This window comes from Pan troglodytes, chromosome 15 (assembly GCF_028858775.2).
Source record: "Pan troglodytes isolate AG18354 chromosome 15, NHGRI_mPanTro3-v2.0_pri, whole genome shotgun sequence".
NCBI classification, from domain to species: domain Eukaryota; kingdom Metazoa; phylum Chordata; class Mammalia; order Primates; family Hominidae; genus Pan; species Pan troglodytes.
Genome location: NC_072413.2, coordinates 54,198,790 through 54,225,297, shown reverse-complemented (window position 1 = coordinate 54,225,297; position 26,508 = coordinate 54,198,790). Strand labels below are relative to the sequence as shown.

General features: G+C 41.7%; 1 protein-coding gene and 1 long non-coding RNA gene across 3 annotated transcripts in view; both read right to left on the bottom strand.

Annotated features, from left to right (window-relative positions):
* The window catches only part of PELI2 (pellino E3 ubiquitin protein ligase family member 2), a 178,414-nt gene that overhangs the window by 62,429 nt on the left and 89,477 nt on the right, over window positions 1-26,508 (bottom strand). The window lies entirely within an intron of this gene.
* Window positions 1-26,508, bottom strand: part of LOC129136983 (uncharacterized) — a 73,803-nt gene that overhangs the window by 17,966 nt on the left and 29,329 nt on the right. The window contains exon 2 of the long non-coding RNA XR_008539008.2: window positions 1-26,508. This exon is cut by the window's left edge and continues 17,966 nt beyond it. This is a non-coding gene — a long non-coding RNA (uncharacterized LOC129136983).

Here is a 26,508-nt window from a genome sequence, read left to right as displayed (position 1 = left end):
ATGGACATTTGGGCTGGTTCCAGGTCTTTGCTATTGTGAATAGTGCCACAATAAACATACGTGTGTATGTGTCTTTATAGCAGCATGATTCATACTCCTTTGGGTATATACCCAGTAATGGGATGGCTGGGTCAAATGGTATTTCTAGTTCTAGATCCTTGAGGAATGGCCACACTGTCTCCCACAATGGTTGAACTAGTTTACAGTCCCACCAACAGTGTCAAAGTGTTCCTATTTCTCCACATCCTCTCCAGCACCTGTTGTTTCCTGACTTTTTAATGATCGCCATTCTAACTGGTGTGAGATGGTATCTCATTGTAGTTTTGATTTCTCTGATGGCCAGTGACGATGTGCATTTTTTCATGTGCCCGTTGGCTGCATAAATGTCTTCTTTTGAGAAGTGTCTGTTCATGTCCTTCGCCCACTTTTGATGGGGTTAATATTCCTTTATAAATTTGTTTAAGTTCTTTGTAGATTCTGGATATTACCCCTTGGTCAGATGGGTAGATTGCAAAAATTTTCTCCCATTCTGTAGGTTGCCTGTTCACTCTGATGACAGTTTCTTTTGCTGTGCAGAAGCTCTTTAGTTTAATGAGATCCCATTTGTCAATTTTGGCTTTTGTTGCCATTGCTTTTGGTATTACAGTCATGAAGTCCTTGCCCATGCCTATGTTATGAATGGTATTGCCTACGTTTTCTTCTAGGGTTTTTATGGTTTTAGGTCTTACGTTTAAGTCTTTAATCCATCTTGAGTTAATTTTTGTATAAGCTGTGAGGAAGGGATCCAGTTTCAGCTTTCTACATATGGCTAGCCAGTTTTCCCAGCACCATTTATTAAATAGGGAATTCCTTCCCCATTTCTTGTTTTTGTCAGGTTTGTCAAAGATCAGATGGTTGTAGATGTGTGGTATTATTTCTGAGGGCTCTGTTCTGTTCCATTGGTCTATATCTCTGTTTTGGTACCAGTACCAAGCTGTTTTGGTTACTGTAAACTTGTAGTATAGTTTGAAGTCAGGTAGCGTGATGCCTCCAGCTTTGTTCTCTTGGCTTAGGATTGACTTGGCAATGTGGGCTCTTTTTTCGGTTCCATGTGAACTTTAAAGTAGTTTTTTCCAATTCTGTGAAGAAAGTCACTGCTAGCTTGATGGGGATGGCACTGAATCTATAAATTACCTTGGGCAGTATGGCCATTTCACGATATTGATTCTTCCTATCCATGAGCATAGAATGTTCTTCCATTTGTTTGTGTCCTTTTTTATTTCGTTGAGCAGAGGTTTGCAGCTCTCCTTGAAGAGGTCCTTCACATACCCTGTAAGTTGGATTCCTAGGTATTTTATTCTCTTTGAAGCAACTGTGAATGGGACTTTACTCATGATTTGGCTCTCTGTTTGTCTTATTGGTATAGGAATGCTTGTGATTTTTGCACACTGATTTTGTATCCTGAGACTTTGCTGGAGTTGCTTTCAGCTTAAGGAGATTTTGGGCTGAGATGATAGGGTTTTCTAAATATACAATCATGTCATCTGCAAACAGGGACAATTTGACTTCCTCTTTTCCTAATTGAATACCCTTTCTTTCTTTCTCCTGCCTGATTGCCCTGGCCAGAACTTCCAACACTATGTTGAATAGGAGTGGTGAGAGAGGGCATCCTTGTCTTGTGCCAGTTTTCAAAGGGAATGCTTCCAGTTTTTGCCCATTCAGTATGATACTGGCTGGGGGTTTGTCATAAATAGCTCTTATTATTTTGAGATACGTCCCATTGACACCTAGTTTATTGAGAGTTTTCAGCATGAAGGCTGTTGAATTTTGTCAAAGGCCTTTTCTGCATCTATTGACATAATCATGTGCTTTTTGTCTTTGGTTCTGCTAATATGATGGAACACATTTATTGATTTGCATATGTTGAACCAGCCTTGCATCCCAGGGATGAAGCCAACTTGATCATGGTGGATAAGCTTTTTGATGTGCTGCTGATTTGGTTTGCCAGTATTTTATTGAGGATTTTTGCATCAATGTTCATCAGGGATATTGGTCTAAAATTCTCTTTTTTTGTTGTGTCTCTGCCAGGCTTTGGCATCAGGATGATGCTGGCCTCATAAAATGAGTTAGGGAGGATTCCCTCTTTTTCTATTGATTGGAATAGTTTCAGAAGGAATGGTACCAGCTCCTCTTTGTACCTCTGGTAGAATTTGGCTGTGAATCCTTCTGGTCCTGGACTTTTTTTGGTTGGTAGGCTATTAATTACTGCCTCAATTTCAGAGCTTGCTATTTGTCTATTCAGGGGTTCAACTTCTTCCTGGATTAGTCTTGGGAGGGTGTATGTGTCCAGGAATTTATCCATTTCTTCTAGATTTTCTAGTTTATTTGAATAGAGGTGTTTACAGTATTCTCTGATGGTGGTTTGTATTTCTGTGGGATCAGTGGTGATATCCCCTTTATCATTTTTTATTGCATCTATTTGATTCTTCTCTCTTTTCTTCTTTATTAGTCTTGCTAGCGGTCTATCAATTTTGTTGATCTTTTAAAAAAACCAGCTCCTGGATTCATTGATTTATTGAAGGGTTTTTTGCGTCTCTGTCTCCTTCAGTTATGCTCTGATCTTAAGTTATTTCTTGCCTTCTGCTAGCTCTTGAATGTGTTTGCTTTTGCTTCTCTAGTTCTTCTAATTGTGATGTTAGGGTGTCAATTTTACATCTTTCCTGCTTTCTCTTGTGAGCATTTAGTGCTATAAACTTCCCTCTACACGCTGCTTTAAATGTGTCCCAGAGATTCTGGTATGTTGTGTCTTCATTCTCGTTGGTTTCAAAGAACATCTTTATTTCTGCCTTCATTTCGTTATGTACCCAGTAGTCATTCAGGAGCAGGTTGTTCAGTTTCCATGTAGTTGAGCAGTTCTGAGTGAGTTTCTTAATCCTGAGTTCTAATTTGATTGCCCTGTGGTCTGACAGACAGTTTGTTATAATTTCTGTTCTTTTACATTTGCTGAGGAGTGCTTTACTTCCAACTATGTGATCAATTTTGGAATAAGTGCGATGTGGTGCTGAGAAGAATGTATATTCTGTTGAATTGGGGTGGAGAGTTCTGTAGATGTCTATTAGGTCTGCTTGGTGTAGGGCTGAGTTCAAGTCCTGGATATCCTTGTTAACTTTCTGTCTCGTTGATCTGTCTAATGTTGACAGTGGGGTATTAAAGTGTCCCCCCACTTTACTGTGTGGAAGTCTAAGTCTCTTTGTAGGTCTCTAAAGACTTGCTTTATGAATCTGAGTGCTCTTGTATTGGGTGCATATATATTTAGGATAGTTAGCTCTTCTTGTTGAATTGATCCCTTTACCATTATGTAATGGCCTTCTTTGTCTCTTTTGATCTGTTGGTTTAAAGTCTGTTTTATCAGAGACTAGGATTGCAACCCCTGCCTTTTTTTTGTTGTTGTTTTCTATTTGCTTGGTAGACCTTCCTCCATCCCTTTATTTTCAGCCTCTGTGTGTCTCTGCACGTGAGATGGGTCTCCTGAATACAGCACACTGGTGGGTCTTGACTCTTTATCCAATTTGCCAGTCTGTGTCTTTTAATTGGAACATTTAGCCCATTTACATTTAACATTAATATTGTTACGTGTGAATTTGATCCTGTCATTGTGATGTTAGCTGGTTATTTTGCTTGTTAGTTGATGCAGTTTCTTCCTAGCATCAATGGTCTTTACGATTTGGCATGTTTTTGCAGTGGCTGGTACCAGTTGTTCCTTTCCATGTTTAGTGCTTCCTTCAGGAGCTCTTGTAAGGCAGGCCTCGTGGTCACAAAATCTCTCAGCATTTGCTTGTGTGTAAAGGATTTTATTTCTCCTTCACTTATGAAGCTTAGTTTGGCTGGATATGAAATTCTGGGATGAAAACTCTTTTCTTTAAGAATGTTGAATATTGGCCCCCACTCTCTTCTGGCTTGTAGGGTTTCTGCCGAGAGATCTGCTGTTAGTCTGATGGGCTTCCCTTTGTGGGTAACCCGACCTTTCTCTCTGGCTGCCCTTAACATTTTTTCCTTCATTTCAACTTTGGTGAATCTGACAATCATGTGTCTTGGAGTTGCTCTTCTAGAGGAGTATCTTTGTGGCATTCTCTGTATTTCATGAATTTGAATGCTGGCCTGCCTTGCTAGGTTGGGGAAGTTCTCCTGGATAATACCCTGAAGAGTGTTTCCCAACTTGGTTCCATTCTCCCCTTCACTTTCACGTACACCAATCAGAAATGGATTTGGTCTTTTCATAGTCCTGTATTTCTTGGAGGCTTTGTTCGTTTCTTTTTACTCTTTTTTCTCTAAACTTTTCTTCTCGCTTCATTTCATTCATTTGATCTTCAATCACTGACACCCTGTCTTCAACTTGATTGAATCAGCTACTGAAGCTTCTGCATGCGTCACGCAGTTCTCGTGCCATGGTTTTCAGCTCCATCAGGTCATTTAAGGTCTTCTCTAGGCTGTTTATTCTGGTTAGCCATTTGTCCAATATTTTTTCAAGGTTTTTAGCATCTTTGCAATGGGTTTGAACATCGTCCTTTAGCTCAGAGAAGTTTATTATTACCGATCGTCTGAAGCCCACTTCTGTCAACCCGTGAAAGTCATTCACTGTCCAGCTTTGTTCTGTTGCTGGTGAGGAGCTGCATTCCTTTGGGGGAGAAGAGGCACTCTGGTTTTTAGAATTTTCAGCTTTTCTGCTCTGGTTTCTCCCCATCTTTTTGGTTTTATCTACCTTTGGTCTTTGATGATGGTGACGTACAGATGGGGTTTTGGTGTGGATGTCCTTTCTGTTTGTTACTTTTCCTTCTAACAGTCAGGACCCTCAGCTGCAGGTCTGCTGGATTTTGCTGGAGGTCCACTCCAGACCCTGTTTGCCTTGGTATCACCAGTGGAGGCTGCAGAACAGCAAATATTGCAGAACAACAAATGTTGCTGCCTGATCCTTCCTCTGGAAGCTTCGTCTCAGAGGGGCACCCTGCTGTATGAGGTGTCAGTCGGCCCCTACTGGGAGGTGTCTTCCAGTTGGGCTACTCAGGGGTCAGGGACCCAATTGAGGAGGCAGTCTGTCCGTTCTCAGATCTCAAACTCCGTGCTGGGAGAACCAGTACTCTCTTCAAAGCTGTCAGACAGGGACACTTAAGTCTGCAAAAGCTTCTGCTGCCTTTTGTTCAGCTATTCCCTGCCCCCAGAGGTGGAGTCTACAGAGACAGGCAGGCCTCCTGCGGTGGGCTCCTCCCAGTTCGAGCTTCCTGGCTGCTTTGTTTACCTACTCAAGCCTCAGCAATGGCAGACGCCCCTCCCTGAGCCTTGTTGCCATCTTGCAGTTCGATCTCAGACTGCTGTGCTAGCAATGAGCAAAGCTCCGTGGGTGTGGGACCCCCGAGCCAGGTGTGGGATATAATCTCCTGGTGTGCTGTTTGCTAAGACTGTTGGAAAAGCGCAGTATTAGGGTGGGAGTGTCCCGATTTTCCAGGTACCGTCTGTGACGGCTTCCCTTGGCTAGGAAAGGGAATTCCCTGATCCCTTGCGCTTCCCAGGTGAGGGGATGCCCCACCCTGCTTCAGCTCACACTCCGTGGGCTGCACCCACTGTCCAACAAGCCCCAGTGAGATGAACCCGGTACCTCAGTTGGAAATGCAGAAATCACCCGTCTTCTGCATCGCTCACGCTGGGAGCTGTAGACTGGAAATGTTCCTATTCGGCCATCTTGGAACGCACCTAGCCATTTTTTAAATCTTAACGCAAATTGAGCAGGTGAATTTTTTAATCCAGTTTTTAAAAAATGTTAAGTTTATAATCGTGTATTTTCCCATAATAAAGTTACTGAATATTTTTGTCACCTAATTATAAAATACATGATTAACTGTGAACAAAATAAAAATAAATAAAAGATATTCAACTTAGGTATCCTTGAAAAAAAATTAGGCCTTTATAGATATATAGTATAGATCAGAAGTCTAATTCTCCAGGGTTTTAAAAAATTGTTTCTTTTTCCTTCCAATAGCTATGGATCTACATATAGGTTCCCAGAGTGGCACTGATGAGTGGCTGCATCATGCTGAAAAAGGGAAAGATGAACCACAGCAAGATAGATCAGTATGGCTGACTCCAAATAATAATGTTCCTGTCACAAACAAGAAATGCTTAGTATCCATTTGAAATGAAAATGCTGTATTTTATACATGGCTATTGTTCTATTATCTCTTGAAATGAAAGTTTTACAGGGCAGGAGCCTTCTTTGAAAGCATGGCCTTCTATTCAGATAAAATTATTAAAGCATTGTACTACGTATATTAGGAGTGATACATTATTTTCGATGCCTAGAAGCAATGAAGGGGTAACCCTTGGCTTTTTAGTTCCACTCCTAGCAGTGGCACAGATTCATTCCTTAGTTTGAATCTGCATTTTTTTTGGTGGGTAACTTTAAAATTTACTTCGGTGCTCATACTGTCCAGATTTGCTGGTGGAACTCCTTCAATCTGGCTTGTGAGCCCTTCTGAACGCCCTCTGTAATTTTTGAGCACTCTCTTACTTTTTGGCACAACACAATGTTCAGGTCTATTTTGTACTTTCCCTCCCCAGACCCTGGAATTGGTCAGTTCTCCAAGGAGCCCTGGTTCCTTTCTGGGAGAATGATATATAGAAACCGAGATCTGGATGTCTGCTGTGCTTACTGCTACTGGAGTGCTGCTGCTCCCAGGCTTCGCCAGCAAACAGAGCTAGAGACTACATGTAAGTCTATAGCTATGTACACATATATTCATATTTGCATCTATACTTATTTCTATGTCTGCACGTACTGAAGTCCGTGAGCTCATACCAATAACTCCAATTCAAAACTACCACCACAGCATTCATTCTGGTTTTCTCCTTTCCATTTTTGTAATTATTTTCTCTGAAGTGAGAAATCTGGCTCCAGTTATCCCAGATATACTTAGGTATTTGATCTATTTTCCTGTATGTAACTAACCACTCATTCACTGCCACCACCAGGCCCAGCCCCAGTGGGGCACTCTCCTCACTCTAAGCGGGCTCAAACACCCTGAGTTGGGCAGCTACTGCCACTCCCCACACACCCCCATCTCATCCCTGTCAAGCTCTGCCACCCAAACCTAGTCATCCCAGCTGGCCTGCCCTGGCCCAGTGCCCCGCTCCCCACATACACAGTTACCTTGCCCAGGCCCACCTAATGACTTCTGGGCCGAAATGTTGAGGAATTGGAAGAGGAGAACTTGGTAACTATCTTTAAAATAAAATATAACTAATATTTTATTAGATAATTTGTTTTCATTTTATATAATAGACACATTCCTGAAAATTGCCACAGACATTTAAACTTTTATAGAGGAATCAAATTTTAGAGCCCTGGGGGCCTTCTACTTAAAGAAACACTGTGGTGAGTATCCATAAAGTAAAAAGTCATTTTGTAATGTGAGTAATTCCTACTAAGGTACATGTTCTGTAAAATTTGATTATCACCAAACATGAGTTTTTAAAGTGCTAATATCTGAAGATATAAAGTTCACTAAATATCAGTCAAGGTACTCCAGAATTTCAAAACTTATGCCTGAACAAACAAAATATCATTTCATTGTAATGGAGACATCCCAGGGCATAAACTTCTTTTTCAGTAAAATAAATTAAAGGGCACATTCGAGAAGTTTCCAACAGCTCACAGAATATTACCAATCTTAACACAAGTGCCATGGCATCTACGTCTGGAAGGGGAAGGTAAACTAGGACTTCATAAAGTAATTGTTGTGCAAACACATGCCCATCAATACAATTTGAGGGATACTTAATTACCTGTACATTTATTTAAAAATTTGGTCTGAAATCCATACAAGTGGATTAGAAAAAAAGCACAGCGCCTTTTCACCTTGCCTTTGTGTCATTAATTGTTACCAGAAAAGGACAAAGCACCTCTCTGCCTCCAAATAATCCAGGAAGCAAGGTTTGCCTGGCAGCAAGGAATACATCCAAGAAGCAGATGGCAGCACTGGTGGGCTGGCCAGTGAGGCTGATCATCAGTGAGGTGGGCAGGGGTGAAAAGCAAATGCAAGGAATGGAGAAGCAGCCTTGGCCTGGGTTAGCCACGCATGTGCAAGAACCTGGGAGCGAAATCCTTGCTGGGTCAGGCAGTGGTGGGCTAACGAGACAGGTGGGTCAGACCTATGTCAGATAAGCAAGGTGAGCCTGGGGTCTCAATCAAACTATGAGAGCGACTCAGGCTCACTTGACCTGACTTCTTCTTCTTTTTTTTTTTTTTTTTCCTGTTTGGTATGCTGGGTCTTCCTTTGGCAACCTTCACTCTGGCAGTCAGTTTCTGCACTGGGAAAGGGAGTGCAGACTAGTGTTAAAAACAGAGATTCTGAAACCAGACTGAGTTCAAATCCAGGCTTCACAGTATATTATCACAAGATTTGCAACCTCTCTGTGCCTCAGTTTCCACATGACATACATATCCCCAAACACCAGAATGGGGACTAGTGGAGCAAGGGACCCCCTGCCCATCTTGGTGACATGCTAGACCATGGAAGGGCAGCTGTGCAGTGGTTCTGGGGCTGCCCCTAGTCAGAGGCTTCTCTGGATAGGTTTTCTCCAGGCTCTCCTTTGGTGGCTTCTGCCTCCTCTAGGACAAGGAAAACCGAGGGAGAAGTACCAAAGTGGGCACCACCACTCCTGAAAAGGTGATGCTGCTGGGCGTTGTGACCGCTGCCCCTGCCCCTTCCCTCACTGCAGCCCTCTTGGCGTGTCCCCAGGTGAATGGCCCAGGCTCTGCCACCCCCACAGCTAGCACAGGACCTCACTTGAAAATGTGCTCCATTCAGCCCAATGTGGGCCCCATCTCCCATCATTCTGGGAACTCCAGGAGGGACTTGGTGTGGTACCAGCCTCATTCCAACTCCCTCTAATCACGGGCTCCTCATCCTCCACATCTGACAGCTTTGTGGTCGCATCACTCCTGGTAGTCTTACCTCTTTCACAAGCTGTACTCAGTCGGAGCTCTCGGAAACCTTCCTGATACCTCAGGAATCTTCCTGCAGAAGCCAGCCTCTGCCTCGCTCCAACACTGCTCTCCTAACAGCAGCCTGATGCCCCACCTCAGCCTGTGCTTCTGAAGTCCAAAGTTCACACAGCTGCTGCTCGGAATTCCTGGATGGGCCCCATCGTTTCCCTGTTTACCAGGGTCAGACCTCCATCCTCATTGTTCATCCTTACCAAACACTGATTACATATGCACACCCACATGTATTTACTCACTCTCCGCGTACTAAGCACCCAGCATTACGGTAGGCTATGGGGACATCCACTGAACATACAGTTATGTGCACACACCAAGAACTTCAAATGAGGCAGAGCACTGGGGGAGAAACCGCTTAGTAATTACTATCAGTAATTACAGGGCAGTGTGGCTGGTGCTATGGCAGGATTATGTACCAAATAGGAGGGGACCCAGAGAAGGGAGCTGAGGCAGACAGGAAGAGGGTATGGGGGCCAGGTTTTTGCATTTTAATTCAACTATACTTCACGTGTTGACATTTTTATGAGTCTCACGAGTCCAGTGGAAAAAAGATTACCTTGTTAAAATACAACAAGCCCTGCAAAAATGTAGCAAAACATTTCCTTCCATGTATATATATAGAAATCAAACTATTACACAAAAAATATATTAAATTCTGATTTGCTTTTGTGAGCTAATAATTTAAAAAATCCTGACAAACTGCAGTGGGTAGAACTTGTCTGTGAGCTCAGTTTCTAAAAGGAGAGAAAGATACATAACACTTTACATTATACTGTAAGAATTCTATCCCTACTGAACTTTGAACAGATGGCCCTTTTCTCAAGTGCAACAATTTTACCAGCTAAGTTTCTGAGTAAGCTATTAATGAGTTTTTAAAAAGACACCAGAGGGCAAATCACAATGGACTTTCCAAGTGAGAAGATTCCAACTTATTAACTGTGCAGACCACACACTAGGTCATAGTCACCACCAGGTGGGATATGAGATTCAAGACAGATTGAGTAAACAATGCCAGAATCTGCTTTTCCCTGAGTCTAAATCACCTCTCCATGAGGTCTGCAAGCAGTATTAAATCATTGTATGGAAGCAAGTATTCCTATAACTGAAGATGGACACCTGAAATCAGCCCATTCAAATGAATATTGAAAGCCATCTAGGCATTATTCTGGATATTTCTGAACCTGTTCTGATTTCTAAACCAGAGCTTTTAAAAGTATATATACACATTCATCGGTCTCCTTTCTTTTCTCCTTTTAAAAGCCATGTTCATCCATATTTTCACATAAGATCAATTTATACTGCCCCACTATTTTGTAGACTATGAAGTCATTTGCTCTCAGAAATACACTCTAAAGTACATCGATCTCCACCATCCTTGCATGTTTCTATTTGCAAAATGGGTGCTGGATGGTACGGGAAAACAAGCATTATATGACACGAACTGGTAAATTAATCTCCTTCTGGAATTTTAGCAAACTGCATTCAAATCTTATGAAATTAGAGTGAATGATGCCTAAATTAGAAAAATGAACGAAAAACCTACTGTGACTTATTTTGCCCTTCTGCAACTTCAGAGAGTTACTAAACACAGTATTGAAATCTGCATTTGGCCCTCAATGAAGTTAATAATAATAAATGATCAAATATTTTCTAGTATGAAAAGAAGAAAAATAATCAAGATATGTATGCAACTTATAAACAGGCTCTTTTACAATTAGATTTTCCTCTCTCTACATCTGCTTTCATATTTTGCTTTCCTATTATTATGACTGCACCCAATCCACAATTGTGGCCTTTTTCTGCACATCTGCAAGCCATAGGGGAACAGGACAACATGGGAGTAGAGACCAGGATGGTCTTCAGAGACCAAGGGCTGGGTCTCACCACCTATGGGCTGAATACTACTCAGTGACAGGGAACCCCCATATGAGTCAAGGGGGAGAATGTCAAAGCTCTAAAGTATTTCACACCATCCCCCAGTGTCTCTAAGTCCTTCTCCCAGAGAGCCCTGGGAGCCTAAGAATTCCTTCTGCCCCTTAAGAAGAAGCGTTATTAAGCTCTGAAGTTAGAAATCAAGACCAGAGAGGGAGTTACGGTTAAGGAAAGAAAGACTCCCTTGGCAGCAGCAGTGGTGGTGAGAATAGTGCAATTTGCTTGGGTTTTCCAGGGCCCTCTTTATTCCTTTGGGTTTTGGCCACAGGCTGTACAGGTGGACAGAGGCACGAGCATCAGGGGTCCCTGGGAGGACCAAACTGCCTTACAGGCCTTGAACACGGGTCGGCTGCAGCCATTTACCCCTTCCTCTCCTTCCCAATTCTCAAATAATGTCCTCAATTGTTCACCATTTGCCAAGGTATCATTTTGTCCTGTACATGTTCCTTTCTCCTTCGTTCATCCTTTGCCCTTTCTCCATCAACACCTTCGCTCACTCTACCCCACCTACAACATGCAAACACACACTTCAGCTGCCATGTAGTTAGGCCAGGCTGTGCAATGCACAACAGCGCACAAGAAGCTGAAATCTACCCTGCACTCAGCTCCCTGCGCCACACAGCCTAGTGTCAGAGAATCGGAGGCACAAAAGGACCATCCATTCACCAAGCCTGTGCAGTGTCTGCCCAGAGAGGGCATCCTTTTCTAATACGTATGAACTAGAGCTGGCTCTGCTCCCTATCCTCTTAAGCTTTCACTGTGCACTAAAAAGACAGTTTTTCCATCAAAACAAATTATTTTCATATTGCCTTTGATAAAACACTTTTTTCATTTTAAGGCATGATATCAGTTCCTCTAAGTCAAATAGAGCTGTTTTAATGGAAATAAATGGTTTCAGACAGTGTCTGGCACAGTCACGTGGTGAGCTTCAACTAAGTGGTAGATGTTAATGTTCTTACCTTTGTAAAGTACCATTCAACGCTTGGTTCACCTAACAATGCGAGCACTTTTAATAGTGACTTAAGGAAAATCTGCCTTAGGCAAATTAAGGGAATTAAGTTGTTCCCGCTTCTGATCTACATCCAGCAAAACAACTTCTGGAATTTGAAAAAAACGAATCACAGCTACGAAATGATTTAACTAAGTCACACATATGCAGACCAATGAAAAAGACATCTTGCCATGAAGATTAAATGAGGTGACACAGATAAAGCTTCTAGCATAATACAGCAGGAAGTTGGTAAAGTTTTTTATCAGTACACTTTTTTTCAAAACTAAGAAAAGGAGGTGGAAAAACTATTAAAAAAAAAAAAACAGTCCAAAGCTAAAAAAGAATAGCAGCCTAGGGCCATTGTGCATAGAGGAAATCTACCTTAACACAAAATAAGTGTTATTCATGTCAAGGACTTCTTGCTGTGTAGTCTCTTCGAGGCTGGCAAGAGGCAGGAAGCTAAACTTCATGGAGTTCCTCTCGTGGCTGTCACATGTTATCAGGATACGTATGCTAAGCTCATCAGTATTGTCCTAGTTGAGGGCTGTTATCCCTCTTTCACACAAAAGGAACCAAGCAATTAGTCTCAAGGGAGGCCATAACCATGCAAAAGAAGGTTAAAATAAAATTTGAACATTTAAATTATCAACTATTTATAAAACTCTTCTCTATAGAATCACCCATTCACCGATGGTTTCAGACAGCTGAAGGTTTCCGTAAGTACAATTTCCCTTTGAGCATCTACACAAAAAGGGAGAGCTCTTAAAACAGTATGCTGGGCCCCTATGGGTGTGTGTTTTGGCCTAGTCTCTCATCGTCATAAGTCTAGTTACCTTGGCAGTCAGACAAAGGAGTTTTAGAGAAGACACTCATTTCCAATTTGGGATCTGGCAAATACAAGTCTTCTGCAGTTTGTTTTATAAAATGAAATAATTATTCCTGAGCACTGTGTTAGGTGGAGTACAGGGGGTTGGAAAACCATGTGCCTATTCCTAGATTTTTAGCCTCAACAGCTGGCAGGCAAATCCTTGGAACCTGCTGCCAACACTACAGGTCCAGGGCAAGCTGATGCCTCGAACCCACTTATCCTCCTTTCTCCAAGTGACCACTGGCTGCCTTACCTGAACTCCCTCCTATTAATGTCTCAGGGACTGAGCAACACTTCCTGGGCACAGATCCTCCTCAGGTAGGCACTTCCTCTCCTTCCCAATGGCCTAAATTCAGTGCCTCACAAAGTGTTTGTTCTTTTTAGAAGTGGGTATTACAGCCTCCGGTGCAGTCTATGAAATGCAACTTCGGCTTTCTAGAAAGCATGGCCAGTTTTGCAGGTGGAGGCACGGCTTTGTCTCCAGTCTGTTACAGCCGTCCATGGCACAGAATGTCATGAGGCCTAACGGTCACCTGGCTTATAAACGAGGGCTATGTGCCTCCTCTCCTTCACAGCACTGCCCAAAGGACAGAATCAAGTGCTTCTGAAAACTGAAGAAATGTAGGAAGTATATAATTCAAACTGTGCAGCTGTTTATGTTTTCTGGAAGTCCTTGTAGGATTCTGAATTTTAGTCAAACAAGTTGGCACCATTTCGCGGCATTTCCTCCTTCCTACTCCCCATCTTCATGCTAATCTCCTTCACCTCCTCATCTTGGTGGTGGTTCTCTAACCATTGGTTATGCAGACACCTGGCTTTTCAATCTATCCCACCTCCCCTGTGCTCTTCAACTGTAGGGCAGATTCTTCTTTCACTCCCTCCTTTTTTGCTTTTCATTGTTATACTCTTAAAAAATTTCAAACCAAAAGTGCAAACATACTGATTGTTTCATCTCATGATTTTTTGGCACAATCACACGTAGTATTGGAATCAGCGTTGTCCTTTTATACAAACTGTTATATAAATGCCAAAACACAGGGAAGCTATTGCTTGGTTTCTGGGTATTTTTCCAGGGTGAAAATTTTCACTTTTTTCAGAAGAAAAATATAGATACATGCTGTGTCTTATAACTATGTTGTTTCAAAACTATCATTTTCCTTTCCCTTATTTTTTTCCCCAAGTACTAGCTTCCAGCCAGATTGTCATCTGTGCGTCAAACAGTACACACCCCTGCTGGTGTGCCTTTGCACAAATGAAAATAATCTGATTTGGAAGCTACAGAGAGTTAAACCATCAATCCTGCAGTGTGGCCCACTGCAGTCACCTGGGCACTGGCAACAGTGCTCTGTCACACTGAGTCAGCAGCTGGGACACGTCTGTTGTGTGCCTCTTGTCCAGAGCTTTATAAAGAGAACAGAAGCAAGGGACAAGGTAATGCTGAATGTCTGCAGCCTGTAGATAAGACACGTTTGGTGAAACAGGAAAATTCTCAGTGTTGTTAACTTATTGTTTACCTAAACTGTTTATGATATGATTCCCAGGGCAAGCATTAACAAAGCAACAACAAATGTTAGCAGAACACTTCAATTAACTGTTCTGTACAAGAGTTTTTTCAATCCTGAGCTGTTTTAAGGAGGCTGCATCCATTAAAGACATAACAAGGGACTCTTTCTGTAAGAACGTCAGCTGCCTCAAGTCCGCTGTGGAATGGGGCAAGTTACAAACATGTAAAAATAAATAAATGACTCTAACTGAATAGAGCCAAGGCATGTCGTGTCATTTTTCAGTTTACCAACCTAAGTACAATTTTCCACATCTAATTTTCTGCTTTTAAATTGGCTACTGAAATAGAAATGGGATAATCAGCCAGTTAAGAATCATCCATAAACAAGAACAAATGTGTCCTGGGATAGGACTAAGGAGGCCTCTTATGAGTGTGTGGCAGCTCAGAGACCCTTTCTTTGACTTCCTTGTAGATGCCTACTGTTTGTAAGATTGAGGGAGAGGTTGCTCAGATGAGAGAGCTATGACTGTGATAGCTGAGTGCTGAGGGGTAAAACAAATCATGCTGTAGTTACCGCGAGAGGAAAGGATGTTAAAAAGATGGAACCTGAACAAGGAAAATCAAGGAGGACTGATAAGAGTTAAAAACAGTTTATAACTTCAGGAAAGTCAACATTCATTTTAAAAATAGTTTAAGAATTAAGAGGGGGATCTCCTCTTTCAGTTCTGGAGCCCCCCTCCGTCTCTACGGGGGAGCTTCTTCCTTCTGTCTTCTTCCTTCCTTCTTGCCTATTAAACTCTCTGCTCCTTAAAACCAAAATAAATAAATAAATAAACAAACACCTTATTGTCCTCAAGTCATCCAAAAAAAATAAAAAAGGAATTAAGAGACCAGGATACTTAAAATGGCTTGTATTTGAAGCTACCTTCCCTTCCTAGGATTCTGTTTATTCTTAGAAAAAGAAATGTGAAAAAAACAGGAAATAGATCTGGTCATGCTCAAGAGTATAAGGACTGGGCATTTTATAAATCCAGGTAAAAGCAGTGCGAGAGCACTGCCTGCTGCTCTAATATGTGCACAGCATTACATGACCAACCCCTTCATAGTTACCACCTCTGAAAACTCAACTCCCATCGCATTTAATGTTGACAAAATTTTCTGTGAATCAGAGTGCACTCTATAGACACAACACAGTTTCAGACCAATAGCTCTCTTGCTTTTTGTAGCTTAATCTGTAATCATCTTGGCAATTAAATCATCTCTCTTCATTCCCCACCAACCTCTCTAACACACACACACACACACATGCACACACATGTGCATGCATGCACACACTCTTGGATCTGATTTTTCTTAAGGCATTATCCGCAACAATAAAGAAGAATAACATTTCCATTTCCATCTCCTAGGGAAAATAAAGGAAAACATCTGGGAGGTGGAAGAGTAGGCGGGAAGAAATTAACCTTAAAATCTCGCACAAGACATTAACTTGTATGCAACTGACTACACGGTCAACTACAGAGTTCTCAAATGTGTAAAAATTGGCAACAAGTAAAGAAGTAACAATGCTGGTCTCAACACCAATCATTTTTATTATCAGAAGATCCACCTGGAACTACTTCTTTGCTCTAGTGCCATAAGGCGTAAATAAGAAGAAAGTGCAATTCTTGGCTTACATGTTGAACACTAGACTAGTCTGCTTAATTGAACATCAGAACAGACAAAAAAAATTCTCTAGGTGCAAAAGCTGCTAGCTACTTTTTAGAAAAGGTTTACATTATTTGAAGGGAGATGTGCCAGAAAACAATGATAGATCACAACTACCTAATCTGGCCAAGGAAGGGACAAAATCAGTCTCTTCTTTGTTAGACCACTGGCTATGGAGTCCAGCAAAACAGGGCTCAAACCCCAGCTTTATCACGTATTAGCTACATGATGTTGAGCAGGTGTCCTCATTATGCCTCAATTTTTTCATATATAAAATAGGAATAGTTAGAATATCCAACTTAATAAGGTGGTTGGAGGAATTACAGGAGGTCCTATGTGAAAAGTAGTTAGCAGAGTGCTTCCCTGGTGAATGACCCTTCATAAATAGTAGCTCTGTATTAGCTGGCTGAGCAAGAGCCTGACTAAACAGTATTTGCTAACAGATCTGCGAGCTGGTGAGTGTAACATTGCATGGAGCAGGCAGAAGGGAAAGGCAATCCTACCACGGAGAAGTGACAGCACGTTGGGCCAAGAGAGGAGAGAACAGAGAGATGACTGTCAAAATTTTAAAATCCCAAAGGTTAGAAAATAAGAAATAAACTGCCTTTTTCTATTACACGTTTTTGCTTTTCCCATAATGAAATGTATGTCTAGCTTTTAATGCGGAGCAGAATGAAAGGGTATCAAATGTTTGTTTAATGCAAACCTCAAAAACTACACAGTTTCCTGATGCAGTGAGTGGGGTGAAAAGAATGACCCAGGCTTGGCTGTCACTCAGAAAGTGGCAGATGGGGGACCTCTGGTGGACCCCTGGCCAAGCCGGACGCAGTCCTCCCCTCACTGCCAGAGGAGTCCTCCTCTTACAACAGCAGAATACGAATCTCCTCTGTGAGATTAATGGTCTCTGCACACCTGATGATGGTTGGTTAGACACTATAATCCTCTTCTGTGTTCTGGTTATATGCCCATTCCCCTCCCAGAAGACAGGATCTGCCCACAGGCCTGCCAGGAGGTGGAGGGGGCAGGGGCGCTGGGCTGCAGACCACAGGCAGCTACGTGAATCTGGGCAAAGTCCTTACCCTACCTTGGCCTCAGTTTCCGTTTCCTCCTCTATGAAAACGGGAGACACAGCTAATATTTTGGCCTCACAGGACTGTCGTTATCCTCAGATGAGAGATGCAACTATAATGTAGCAAAAGAATGCAAGGAAATCTATTTTTAGAAATAACAGTCTGTTTGGAAACACTTTCCTTAATGTATTTAACACACTATTACACTCACAGTGAATGTTTAAAAAAAAAAAATAACTTCCAGAACTGAATTGAGATGCTGACAAAGGACTAAATAATTTAGGACATGTTTGGAAATGATTAAATTCTTGAATTATTATATAGGTAAGCAAAATTATTCTTAGGGACAGTGTAACATTGCATGCTAATCAGCCTCAAGAGAAGCAGTAACTGTCAACAGCTCGTGGCACACAGCCAACTGTCTGCGGGGTAAGTAAAGAAACTGAATTAGCTTTTTCAGGGGAGCCAGAACACTGAGCCCTGATGACATGAATCCTGAAAGCAATGGAACTCTGAACACAGCCTTTGCCTACAGAATTTTGCTCTTTTCTTGTCTCTGAATTAAGTTAAAATGAATGCCATTGCCATCAGTTTATAACCACATAGCAATGTTCATTCAAAAACTATCATCAAATGTATGAAAACTCGGTCACTGCAAATAAGAGAGTTAGAATTTGACAAAAATGATACAAATCCTGTGAAATATCTGCCTTTAGGAGTGTCTGTGCTTGCAGCACAGAACAGCCTATGTCTTGTTGGGTATGAGTACGCGTATTTTACAAAATAACAGTGCTGCTCAAGTATCCAACAACAGGAGCTCACACTTTGCTGAACAAGAAGTTTAATATACTTTAATAATAAACCTGAAAATGAACCTAGAGAACAAGATTGAACACAGTGTAACTTCACGACTGGCTTAGAAGATAGAAAACAGAAAACAGAAAAGAACCTTAACAAATAACACTACAATCACACATGTATTTTCCCCTTGACCTTGAATAGCCTCTGCCTGACTCCCTAGCCAAGAAGCCCCACACATGTAAAATCTGAACCAAATAAAAGATGATTTCATGGGTACACAGAAAGCAAATACATAAACAACTGCATGAAGTTTTTTGTATTTACTTTTCTATAATGCTGACTAAAAAATAAAGCAACATTAAATGCTACCTTGAAAGCTTAGAGATGACATCTCTGCAAAATATAAGCCAGATTAAGCAAATTCCTGAGTAGTACTGGCATGTATTTCCCAGATAAAAATAAAATTATATTATTAGCTTAAATGTGATATATATTCCACCGCATAACAACGTGAAATGTGACTACAAAATAAAACTGCATAATTTCTATAACCCACTGTAGTGTCGTTACTTTGCAGTGACACTGTTTTAAGCTACTGACTAAAGCTCACAGCATTAGGTACCTAAATTCCACACCGCTGGTGACAGTGACAAGACCTGACAGGCATAATTAAACAATAGTGAGTTCAGTTAAAAATCTGATTTGCAAAACTGGGCTATACTTCAAGACTGATTCTGATTCTCAAGACTCAGTTAATTTTGAAATTAAAATGCTCCTTAACTCATGTGTTTTGCTACCAAAATGTAGAGTTAAATTAAAATATTATTACAGTTTAACACCAAATATGAATTTCCAACAATTGATTTAAGTTATTTTGTTTCTAATCATGTCTTTTAGTCTTGGTTCATGAACTAATGATGTTTTGAAAAAGCTATAAGTAAGTCTTAAATCTAAAAGACAAGTATTATTTTGTTCTACCTACCTACTGAGGAAACCCCAAATCATGTGAAAAGAACATCAAAGTCTATTCCCTCACAATGCATTCAGCAGCATGCTCCCCCGGCGGGCTTTCCTGTGTGTTATGTTTCGCTACAGCAACAGTATAGGGTTGCCTATCCTTAAATGTCCAAACCCCTTGGTGCCCATGAAAAGGGTGTAGCCTCCAAGACACATTAAAACCTATCACTACAGAATTATTTCCTAGAGAGCAAATACACTTCTGAAGATAGGAAAGAGAAGTTTCAATTGCTGAGTCTCAAATAAGGCTGATAGAAATCTATTCTGATGTTATCTCTATTAGAAGTGAGACTGTCACATAGATAAGAGAAGCTCAATTGTGTGATTCATGAGTGACATATGCCAGCATCTTAGAGCTAAGCAAAAAAAGCAGTTATTACTTACTGACCAACTACATGTGTGACTATTAAGTGAAATTTGCTAAGACGCCCATAATATCTAAATTAAAATTTAAAAGGCTATTCAGCAGAGTATGAAGCCTATGCAGTCACCTGCTGGTCCGCAATGCTCCTCTGTCAACGCTGGCAATGCTGCACTGCACTGTTTATCTCCTTGGTCATTTCTCCAGAGGCTGTGGAATCCCGGAGGCTATGAGCTGTCTTAGCCTATCTATCTACCCTTCCAATCAGCCTTTACCCACTCATCAAACTTCAAAATGCTACCCTATGCCCCTCAGTGTATGTATATCTTACAAATGAAAAACACCTATACAGTATTCCACCCAAAAAGGCTGAACATCCAGCTTCCAAACTCTAGAGGTTGCTGGGCCCTCCAGCCTGCTCCAAGGCTGCCCCTGACATACAGCAGAAGCTGACTCCAAGCTGGGTTCCCTCCAAGACACAGGGTTCTGTGCCCTCTTCCTACTAAGAGAACCAAGAAGAAACCACTTGATAAAATTCTGGACATACTCAGGAGAGGGGCTGGGAGAGGAAGAGAGATTAAAATTTAGGATGTTCTACCAAAGCAATGATCATAGACATTATCATTTGTAGATATTCTAAACAATACTTCCTAAACCCAATCAATCCAACCTATGAATACCACCAACATCCAAAAATGGATTCAGAGCAAAAAAGTAGCATCATTTCCTATCCCAAACCATCCTGTAAGGCCACTGCATAGCTTCCAGGGGCTCTACCCTCTCTCCCCTCCCCCATCAACCTTCCCTCTGTGCCTCACAGGTGCAGATGCTCACCCCTCCAAGATGGGAATTATACTGTAGTGACATTAGGACAAATCTTGTAAATGAGTCTTTAAAAACAACCACTGTGGCCAGGCGCAGTGGCTCACACTTGTAATCCCAGCACTTTGGGAGGCCGAGGTGGGCGGATCCATTGAGGTCTGGAGTTCGAGACCATCCTGGCCAACACGGTGAAACCCCATCCCTACCAAAAAATACAAAAATTAGTTGGGCATAGTGTCGCATGCCTGTAGTTCCAGCTACTTGAGAGGCTGAGGTGGGAGAATCACCTGAACCTGGGAGGCGGAGGTTGCAGCGAGCCGAGATCACGCCACTGCACTCCAGCCTGGGTGACAGAGTGAGACCCTGTCTCAAAAAAACCCAAAACCAAAAACCAAAATAAAACCACTGTGCAAGGCACATATTTGTCATTCAGAAAACTGATATATCCTTCAGGAGAAATCCAACTAAATAAATAATCTTAAGTTTTTTACTGGCATCTTCCTACCCCTCACCAATATTGCTCACTCTGAGCCCCTCTCTTGCTACTTCAATGCCTGCCTCCCTACCACTGGCTTATTAACCTCACCCCCAAACACAGTTTTGCTTCCTCCATCCTAAAACATCACCACCACCATTCTTCTCTTTACAATGAAACTGTCAAACTGCTGAATGACAACAGTCCACATGCTGCTTCAGGCTTTGCTCTTTTTCTACTTATTCTCAGCAATCTGGCCTTTGTCCCTCTCTCTCTTTCTGTCTCCAGGAACTGCCCTAAGCTGCCCTGTGGGCTAGTCACTCCTCTTGCCTGCTAACTCGGACTCTGCTTTTAAAGTGTACTCCTCTCTGGGTATCCAACCAGCTAATTCCCTTCTGGATCTCCTTCTGCCTCCACTGTGCAAAGCTTCTGCCTGGGCCCAAAAAGTAAGAGGCAAAACAGAAATAAAAGTAATTCATGATGATAAAAACTGTAACTTCATCCGCACATGTTGGAGGAGAAAAGATATCATTACCCTGACAGTTTCCACTTCCATCCAGGTAACCACCAGAAGTGATGTCTCCCAGTGCCAGAGTTCCTATTCTTCAGAACGTGATACTCCAGACAGTTAACCTGCAGTCACTTTCTAGTTTTAGGAATAATTTTAAAGATGGGCTTGAGTCCATAAGAAGACTGAAGGGCAATGACTGCAAAGCTGCAGGTCTAGGAAAGGGCCCCTGCCATTCACTTCTGAGCCAGGGCTCCTGAAAAGGGCACACGAACTGCACGTGTGGACTAAGACCCTCCTCGTGACCCCACTCTACAGCCTGGCTTTTCATCCCTGCAACTCTGGAGAGTCTAGCCATTTGCTTTAGTTTGATGTCTCAGCCATGGCTCAAGCTTCCCCTCTCTTGTGGGGCAGATGTGTGCTCAGCCTCTGGTCCACACCCAGACTGGCCACTGGAACACATCCCCTGTCCTGGCCCAGCCTCCAGGAAAGGAGCTGCTGACAGAAGACTGAAGAGTTATGAAGAGTCTTAATGCCCTGCACGATTGCCTCAGACACTTGCTACATGAGCTTGGCAGTGCAGCTGCCACAGGCAGGACTGTGATCAAACATCTCAAAGTCAGAATCCTCATGCCACAAAAGGAGAACAATAAGAAAGCATTGAGGAGCTTCAATTGTCCTCAGAAAGCCTCATACTTTGTCTTCAACTCCACTGCAGGAGCTGGGCCGGGTCAGGCCATGGTCCCAGGCACAGATCCTCTCTCCCCCCATCCCAGGGAGGCAGGGAAAAGAAGAGGGGATGCCTAAGACACATGGCAACGACATCAGGGCTTCTTAAGGAGCAGAGGCTAAGGCTCAGTGATCAACTGAAAGTCAGCCCTGGCAGGAGAGTTCAGGGGGAAATAGTGCCACTTTCCAAAACAATAAAATAAAACACAGCGCAGTAGTATCTGTGAAAAGCAAAGCAACGTAGGGTAGAATGTGAAAAACCAGCTATGCTCAATACCTAATGAAGTAAGAGAATGGATTGTTTTGTAGACTTCAGACACAGTTCCCCAAGCTGGCTCTGGAGACATATTAATGTCCTAAGAAAACAGGGTCTCTGTCCTATTTTTCCCCCAGCTATTTTCACTGTCTTGCTCTTCTTTGGTGACATCTACTCCAACTGGTTCTCTAATTTTTTCTGCCCCAAATAGCAACCACCAGGACTATTCCCAGCACATAAGAGGCTCTTGATACAATGTGCTGACTAAATGAAGGTCCCAGTCAGCTATTTGACTTTGGGTCTTCTATTTCAATGGTCCTCAAAATCACACTTCTATTCCTGGGGGAGAGCCAACATGCATGCGTCTGTATGGATCTTGAGTTTTGGTCACATGTATTTTTCCTCTTAAAAAAAGAAGAGATGGATTGCCTAGATATACCAAAAAATAAAAAAGAAAAAGAGCCTTTTAAATAGCATCTCCACACCACCCGCGACTTGGAATTCAGCCATCTGGCAACCTTATCAGCTGTAAATAACAATACAAAAATAACACACATTTGTTTAATACTTTTATAATGAAATTTCTCTGAAACTGTGATGTAAGTCTAATGTCCATCTTATTTATATTCACCCATCTATCCACCCCAAAAATATATATTTTGCACTTGATGACAAGTACTATGACTAGAGCTGAAGATACAGGCATCATTCACATTCTCTATCCCAACAAGGTTGAAAAACATACCTAAAAATACATAACTATACAACATGTGAGATACTGCATAAGAGGTGCACACTGAGCACCCTGTGAGCAGTGACTCAGCTAGTACATCATGGGGGAGGGGAGTAGAGGGGGCAACCCAGGGAAGGCTTCACAGAAGGTGACAGGCCACAACAATTCTGTGACATCTCAACTCAGAGGTCTGTCCACCAGCCAGAAGAAAACAATCATCTTGTGACCCCATACTGACCTTCAGGGTGGCCTGAGCCAGCCAGCCAGCAACTGTGCAATTGGGGCAGTCACAGTAACCGGCTAAAGTTGCTTCAGCACTGGCAGCATTGACTCAAGGGATCAAAGCACTCGACAGCGGTGATGGAGCAAATGACCACAGATGAGATTTTATCTGTCCTTATGGGCACTTCTCAGTTGGCAGCGTAGCAAGACAAAGTACCACCGGTGGGCTAAAACAGCTTTGGGATGGCTTAGAAATCTTGCATATACAATATGCCCAGAATGTGTGAGCTGCGCCCAAATGCTCTTGGTAGTTACTTAAGACTAAGGGTGGGAGCAATACCTACCACCAAAAGGAACAGCAAAAGTTATTCAAAAGTTATTTTTAGTTATTTAGAGAAAAAAGGATTCTCTTTTCATTTATGACAAGGGAAAACTCTGAGGATGTTCAGCCATAGGTCAGACAGAAATAGCTGAGTCCCATCCCCCTCAACTTACCGACCACAGGGACTCCAGACTGAGGGCTGACCACAAGCACTGCCTGCCTAGCACTTCAAATCATGCCATTATTGTGGGAAACTTCAACACATGTGGTGGCCAAATGGAGTCTTAGCCTTTTCGTTCCTGACCTCCTTAATTGCAGAGACTTTCGATCTATTCACCTATTCCCAAGGGCATTTTCTGGGTCTCATCACATCTTTATGTCTGGAAAACTTAAATATGAACTAATGGGATCACAAACTCCTGTTCACTTGGTAATTCCACAATTTTTGTTTCTGCAGTTCATCAAGCCCTCCCTATTGGTCTCTAGGATTTTCCCTCTGATTTTTAAATTTTTAACTTAAGAAATACAAGTACATAGTTGGAAAAAAAACCAAAATCATTCTAAAAGGCTTACAATAAAACACAGAAGCCACTGACTGACCTGCCTCTTCTTCAACACTGACTTCCCAATCCTCATCCCAAAGAAAACCACTTTCAACTCTTGTGGCAGTTGCTTTTGTTAATTACTATTAATTCTTAACAGCACAAGTTCCAGTTGCAGACGGTATCCACTGATTGATCTCTTTCCCTCTTCTTCCTCCTCCGCACCCCTCTCATCAACATACTTTTTTTTTCATTTTTCCAATTTGAAATGTGACATTTCACTCCTAAATACTTTGGCATGCTTCTAAGAACCAGGCAAAATTTACCCTACATAACCACAGTACCATTATCACACTAAAGAAATGTGACATTAATATAACAATGTCTAATATACACCCACATTCAAATTTCCCTGATTTCCCCAGTAATGCCTTGTATCATTTGCATTTCCTCCAGTCCAAGATCCAATCATGAATCCTGGGTTTAACTTCAACTCTTTATCTCCTTTCACCTGGTACAAATTACCCAGGATTTCCGGTAGTTCCTGACCCTGCTGCGCTAGCAATTTCCCAGTTCTTTGAAAACCAGTGGCAAACCTAAGAGTTAGTGAGGGCCTTCCCAGGTATTGGTCCTCCAGCCCTTCAAATGGCTTGGCAAGCAACTAATTCCCTTATTAAATGCTTTTCAGTTTCAAATATTCAAATCATTGGTTCTCAAATGCGTTAGTCTCAAGACTTCTTTACACTCTCTAAAAATGACTGAAAAATCCCCAAAAGCTTTTGTTCATATATCTGTGGGCATTTACCATATTATAAATTAAAATCAAAAATTTTTATTCATTTATTCGCTTACAAAAAACAATAGTAACCACAATACATACTACCACGAAATATTTTATTAAAAAAACCTATTTTCCAAAATGAAAACAATTTACTGGAAGAGTGATGTTGTTTTACATTTTTACAAATCTCTCTAATGTCTGACTCAATTCTCATATCTGCTTCTGCACTGAGTCTGTTGCAACACATCGATTGGGTTGAAAGTATATGAAGAAAATCTTCCTTTACGTAGATATATAATTGGAAAAAGGGGTAATTTTTAATAGCCTTTTCAGAAAACGGCAGACGCTACTGTGGTACTACACCAAACTCAGCAAGTGGGGGTCACTTCTTGAAGGTCAGTTGCAATGTCGAGTCTGAAACTACATCAATGAGCTTTTCTTACTCTGTGATGTTAAAATCCATTGGTGTAATTTATACTTTGAATTAATCTTTTAACTATGTACTACTCTGTAACATCATGCATTGATCATTTGGGAAATATTAATTCACTGAGTTATGTAGGTCTTACAAATGTTGACATATTTCATTATACTTATCAAAATATCACATTTATTAATATCACCACCAACTTCATCAGAAAAATATTAAGTATTCAGAACTGTCAAGTCTTGGTAGCAGATACAAGTTTTCCAAAATCCTAATTTTTGCTTGAAAGCTTAAATTTTAATGCTGGTAACAAAATTTTCCTGTAATTTCCCTACAGAAAATGGTTGCCAAATACCCAAGTCTGAATAACCATATTTGTATGTCATTCTTTTAGGTAAAAATGGTTTTCTATGAAAGTGGTGAGTTCAGCTTGCAAGTAAAACAACTGCACAAGTGCTTTTCTTAGAGATAACAATCATGCTTTGGTATGTGACAAAAGTTCTATCTATGTACTTCCCATTTCATCATGCATAATAAAAACTCGTGAGTACTCAAGGGTGGAGATTTAATAAAAATAATGTTATTGCTTCTACAAATGAAACCGCATTTTTTTCACTGCAGATACTTTGTGGCAATGAAGAATAAAATGACTACGGTTTGGAGCCACTGCATTGATTCATGCTAAAGTGCCAGCAGTTTTACCCACCATTGCTTTTGCATCATTAGTGCAAATGTCAACACAAGGAAAAAAGGCAAATGCAATCGTATTGTAGCACCCCCACTCTCCTACACCTTCCAGTGAAATAGAAATACTTTTAGTTCTTAGAGCAGATTCTGCTGTGCCTGTCTGAACAGTCATTTCCCATCTCCTCCTCACACTCCTCCATCCAAATTTATTTTTCAGGTCTTAGATGACATCTCTTCTGGAAAGTCCTCTCTGTCTCCCTGAAACTAGTTAGACTGCCACCCTGGGCACTTCCATAGCACCTGCATGCTATGGTCAATGACTTTAGTAGGAGCTCTTGAGACAATTCCTTCCCCATTAGCGCCTGCCCTCATCATGGCAAGCACTCAAGAATGACTCTTTCTTTGCTCACCAGACAACTCCTAAGCTGTTAAAGCTCTGGCTATAAAGCTGGCTGATGCACCTTGATAACACAGCACTTTGAATGTAGGCACCAATGCAGTGTCTGACATGCAAGAGATGTCTGGCTTTTACAACTTATATGTCTGGAAAAGATCAGAGTTTTATGTTTGCCTTCTGAGTCCCAGCCTGAATACCTGACAACCTCCAACGTGCCTGTCATTTGGATAAAGGTCCATAGTCTGTCCTGAGAGAAGGCATGATGGCCATGTCCCTAGGACAGCCAAAGATAATGAGGTACCATCCTGGTCAGAGTTCCTGCTCT